The sequence below is a fragment of the Triticum aestivum genome, chromosome 4D (genome assembly GCF_018294505.1).
Source record: "Triticum aestivum cultivar Chinese Spring chromosome 4D, IWGSC CS RefSeq v2.1, whole genome shotgun sequence".
Taxonomy (NCBI): Eukaryota; Viridiplantae; Streptophyta; class Magnoliopsida; order Poales; family Poaceae; genus Triticum; species Triticum aestivum.
Genome location: NC_057805.1, coordinates 264,806,096 through 264,812,003, shown reverse-complemented (window position 1 = coordinate 264,812,003; position 5,908 = coordinate 264,806,096).

Below are 5,908 nucleotides of genomic sequence, written 5' to 3'. Positions count from 1 at the left end.
ATAATAACATCCTCAGAAGAGTGTGTCAATTGAATTTCCCTGACAGCACAATCAAGTTGAGCCTTGTGCTTAGAAAGCCAGTCCATCCCGGGAATAAGATCAATATCCGAGTCACCAAGAACCATTGGAGAAGATAAAAATTTATAGTTTCCCATCTTGATAGAAACATCCGGAGCCATCATTTTGGTATTCATGAATAAGCCCAGAGAGGAAACCGCTATCGGCTTAGACAGATCGACAGTATGCAAATTGTTCATGGATGCAAAAGGTCTTGATATGAAAGAAATAGATGCACCAATATCAAATAAGACTTTTGCAGGAATATCATTAACTGAGAGATTACCCATTATCACATCAGTAGATTCCTCCGCTTGAGCTGCATTCATCATGTTCGCCTTTGCAGACTTTGGATTATGCTTGACCACTGCATTGCTGGAAGATCTCACAGGAGGAGGAGGCGGAAGGCGCCTTTGGTTGAAGCACTTGTTAGCATAGTGACCTTTCTGCTAACACTTGTTGCAAGTCACCTCTGAGAGTGGACGATGATAAGGAGCATTGGACTTTGGAGCTTGATTCTGAGACTTGTTCTGATAGCCAGAGTTGGATGAGTGGGAAGATCCATGGCCACCTTTGTTCTTCTGCTGGTAAGGCTGACGAAACGGAGGAGGAGGAGGCAACCAGAACTTCTGTTGCTTAGCAGCCACTAGTGAGGAAGAAGAAGACTGAACTGCGTCTCTGACTCTCTTCTTAGAAGCCTCACACTTGAGCTGAGCAGCCTCTTGCTTCAGTGCCATGTTATAGAATTGATCAAACTGAGTAGGCTCAACAAGAACGAGAGCTAACTGCAGATCCTCTCTAAGGCCACCTCTGAAGTGATAGATCATCCCCTTTTCATCAGGAACGTCTTGTTTAGCGAAGCGAGCAAGTTTCTGAAACTGGATGTTGAATTGATACACAGACATGTTGCCTTGCTTGAGATTGCGGAACTCCTCATGCTTGCTCTCAACAACACTTTGTGGAATGTGGTGCGCTTTGAAGTCCCGACAGAAGTCAGTCCAAGTGATCACACGACCTCCTCTTGAATCTTTGTATTGTTGATACCAATCAGCAGCTTGGTCCTTGAGCTGAAAAGAAGCGAACTTGACATAGTCCTCAGGCCTGACATTTCTACATTCAAAATGCTTGTTGATGTCCACGAGCCAATCATCGGCATCTGTGGCCTCGTCACAGTAGCTGAAAGACTTGGGCTGATTTGCGAGGAACTGGTTGAGGGTAGAGAAGTGAAGCTGATTGTTGCCTTGGCCTTGATTTCCTTGATTGCCTTGCCCTTGGGTGCGTTCTTGCAAGAGTTGCAGAATCATCTGAGCATTGGCGTTGGTGGCTGCCATGATAGCTTGCCATGCCTCTGGAGGCGGAGGTGGTGGCGGAGGGTTCGCCTGACTCCCTTCATTGTGATCCTGATTCTGACGCGTTGGCGGAGCCATCCTGAAGAGGGTGACATCCATTAGCATCTTGATAGACAAATAGACAAGTAGAATCAACGGATAGAAATTGCAACATATAGTCTTCACAATAAACATTCAAACGAGGATGAACGAATGAATTCCCTAGTAAATCATCACACTTCCATTAAGTTGAGAAGCCACTTAGAAAAAATGTATGGAATCAACATTTGACTTCGAAGCAACTCGAATACCACAATTAAAAACAGAACAAAGTATTGGCTTGCAGAATAAGCCGGAACAAACATATGATAGAGATTTCGTCCGAAGTTTTCGTGGTGGGGCCCACACGGGCTCGGTCGTACAGCACCATCATGTACAAGGCAGTGCACATGACATACGAAGTGTCCCCGAGTCGGCATAGCCAAGGACTCTTTAAGACACTATGAGACCACTGTAAAACCAACTGTGGAAAGGTGGACCACTAGACGTCAAACCACAATCTCATATCATGCGTCTGTCGGAAAGATATCCTAGGAGCTACTTGAATTCCCACTTATAAACTACGGAAACTTTCTGGTTATGCAATCTGGTGTTGGGGATATAGGGGACACAAAATATATCACCCAAACTAGCAATCCCTAGATCCAGTTGTATCCATCCGTCAACACATAACCAAGAAACCTTCGGAAATCGTATACCTCAACCTTCGAAAAGCATCCGTTATATGAGTTATGGCAATACTCCCGAACTCCCACCCCAGTACTGGGTGGCATAGAGGTGATCTCACCAACAACTGCATAAAAGAGATTTTCGATGTCGGCGAAACTCAGGTATTCCAGAACTGCAACGATAAAATTGTGACGACAACACCTCGGAGATCAACTCCCCGGGACACTGCCACAACCCCTAAATGTCAGGAGGCACCAAGAACAATGTTCTCGTCACAAAACCATCGGAACGATTCTAAGATACCCGCGTGATCCTAAAAAAATAGTGAAATTTGAGGAGAGAAGAGTCAAAACTTCTACGTTAGGAGGCCTCACCAGAGCGACGAAGGGACTGACGAGTAAAAAGAATCCTACTCTCCGCTATATATAATCCTAAGACTCAAAACATTTTTGTTCTAGACTCAACAACGCCAGCGATTTGATCAAGCAGGGGGCTCCTAAGTCGGGGATGGCTCTGATTACCAACTTGTAACTCCCACGATGCGGCTATATCTCCTACGTGTCGAGGCACGACTTAGAGGCATAACCGCATTGTGGTTTTGTTGCAAGAAGGGTCATCTTCACACAATCCCATGTAATGAACAAGAATGGGATAACGAGAGTTGGCTTACAATCGCCACTTCACACAATACATAAATATAATTCATACATCATCCAAAATCCACACATAGACCGACTACGGTCAAATCCAAAAGAAAATAAGACAACCCCAAATGCTAGATCCCCGATCGTCCCAACTGGGCTCCACTACTGATCATCAGGAAAAAAACATAGTAACGACCACGTTCGTCGTCGAACTCCCACTTGAGCTCGGTTGCGTCATCTGCACTGGCATCGTCGGCGCCTGCAACTGTTTTGGTAGAATCTGTGAGTCACGAGGACTCAGCAATCTCACACCCGCGAGATCAAGACTATTTAAGTTTATAGGAAAGGATGGTGTAATGAGGTGGAGCTGCAGCAGGCACTAAGCATATATGGTGGCTAACATACGCAAATGAGAGCGAGAAGAGAAGCAACACAACAGTCGCGAAGCTAGAAATGATCAAGAAGTGATCCCGAAACTACTTACGTTCATGCATAACACAAACCGTGTTCACTTCCCGGACTCCGCCGAGAAGAGACCATCACGGCTACTCACACGGTTGATGTATTTTAATTAAGTCAAGTGACAAGTTCTCTACAACCGGACATTAACAAATTCCCATCTGCCTCATAACCGCGGGCACAGCTTTCGAAAGATAATACCCTGCAGGGGTGTCCCAACTTAGCCCATTATAAGCTCTCACGGTCAATGAAGGATAAACCTTCTCCCAGGAAGACCCGATCAGTCTCGGAATCCCGGTTTACAAGACATTTCGACAATGGTAAAACAAGACCAGCAAAGCCGCCCGAATGTGCCGACAAATCCCGATAGGAGCTGCACATATCTCGTTCTCAGGGCACACCGGATGGGCAAGACGTCGGGTTGGCATAGACCCTGGTTGCCCAGGGGGCGCCGGACATCGCCCAGTTTGGGCTAGCACTCGAAGGAGCACTGGTCCGGGGGTTTAAATAAAGATGACCCTCGGGCTCGCGAAAACCCAAGGGAAAAAGCCTTAGGTGGAAAATGGTAAAACCAAGGTTGGGCCTTGCTGGAGGAGTTTTATTCAAGGCGAACTGTCGAGGGGGTCCCATAAATCACCCAACTGCGTAAGGAACGCAAACTCAAGGAACATAATACCGGTATGACGGAAACTAGGGCGGCAAGAGTGGAACAAAAACACCAGGCATAAGGCCGAGCCTTCCACCCTTTACCAAATATATAGATGCATTAATTAAATAAGAGATATTGTGGTATTCCAAAATATCCATGTTCCAACATGGAACCAACTTCAACTTCACCTTCAACTAGCAACGCTATAAGAAGGGCTGAGCAAAAGCGTAACTTAGCCAAACAACGGTTTGCTACGAAAGAATGGTTAGAGGCTTGACATGGCAATATGGGAGGCATGACATAGCAAGTGGTAGGTAGCGCAGTATGGCAAATAGAGCGAACAACTAGCAAAGCAAAGATAGAAGTGATTTCGAGGGTATTGTCATCTTGCCTACAAGGTTCTCAGAGTTGTCGAAAGCTTGATTCTCGTAAGCGTACTCAACAGGTTCCTCGTTCACTAACTCGTCTCCCATCTCTACCCACAGCAAGAACACAAGCAATAGAACCACAATCAATCACGGGAAATGCACAAGCAACATGATGCAAAACATGTATGATATGCGAGATGTGGTATGCGATGCATATGCGTGCTCTGGAAGAAAAATGATGAACAGGGCAGTAACTTGGCAAACCAAGTATGCCACTGGAAAGATGAGATGATTTCGGTCGAAATCGATATAAAGATCACCGGAAACAGATGCACGGTTTGCAAATGGCAAGCAAAACAAGAATGACACGAATCTGCGATTGACAGCATGGTAGCACTTAGAATACATCAATAAACTATGCTACAACACTCCAACATAGCAACAAAGCATATGTGAGTAATCTACAGAAGATGCTTGACAAAAGATGAACACTGAGCTACGGCTGGATCACAACATAACAGGTTCAAACAAGCATGGCAAAAGTGCAAAAGATAACAGGTTCACAGACTTGGGGAAATTACTGGACATGCCTCAAACAGCATCAGGTAGCAATGTTCAGAGCAAGAAATCAACATGCTACGGAAACTTATCAGAAAACAGAGTATGGCAGAAACAGTATTATGAGGGCATCTTGGTGAGCTTGATGCACTCATCACAAAGCAATGCATGACAAAACAAGCATACCTACAGCAAGATGGCATGTTTATGAAGCTATCCATGGCAAGAGAAAATACATAACATGTATGAAACAACTACAACAACCTTGGCAAAATTGAATAACACGTAAACAATCTGCCAGGAACATTTTATAGCAAAAGTAGAGCAAGATGGAGTCATGCTATGGCACTCCATAATTGCAAACAGGGGCATGGATGGATAGAGCACAACTATATCTACAAAACATCCTTACTGAACATCACCAAAATAAGCATGGATCTCTCTGTAGCCACATGGATACATAGCAACAAAAGACCAGCAGACAAAAAAAGCAAAATTACTAGTCCCTGAGATCAGTAACATCACGAAGCCTAGTTTGCATGCTTGTGATAGTCACCACAGAGATCACAAAAATACATGGCATACACCTCTGTAAACATGGCATGGGATACATCAAAACACATGTAGAGCTCATGCCCATAAGATGCACAGATTAAATGCAACAAAAATAACAAATCCTCAAGTTCTGCAATTAACAGTAGTTAACAGCATATAGCACTCTTGCACCAGAGATTTGGGCATCAAGATGGACTCAAATGAACATGGCATAATGGAACAAAATGAAGAGCATCTCGAGACGAACATCATGATATATTACACGCACGAAACGGAGCTATATGCGGAGAGTTATGATGCGATGAATAGGAGCATATATTGTAATAATCTGGGACTTGGAGAAAATTTGGGGGAGGGGAGAAAAAGTCAACCCGAGTGGATCCCGATCGGATCGGGCTCGCCGGTTGTTCTCCGGAGTTCACTGCTCGCCGGAGAAGGGGGGACACGCGGCGGCCGGCGGAGGTCGAGGGAGAGGGAGGAGGCGCCGGGCGAGGATGGGGAGGCGGCGGCGACCGGCGACGAGGGCGGCGGAGGCGACGGCGGCGGGGCGACGCGGGGACG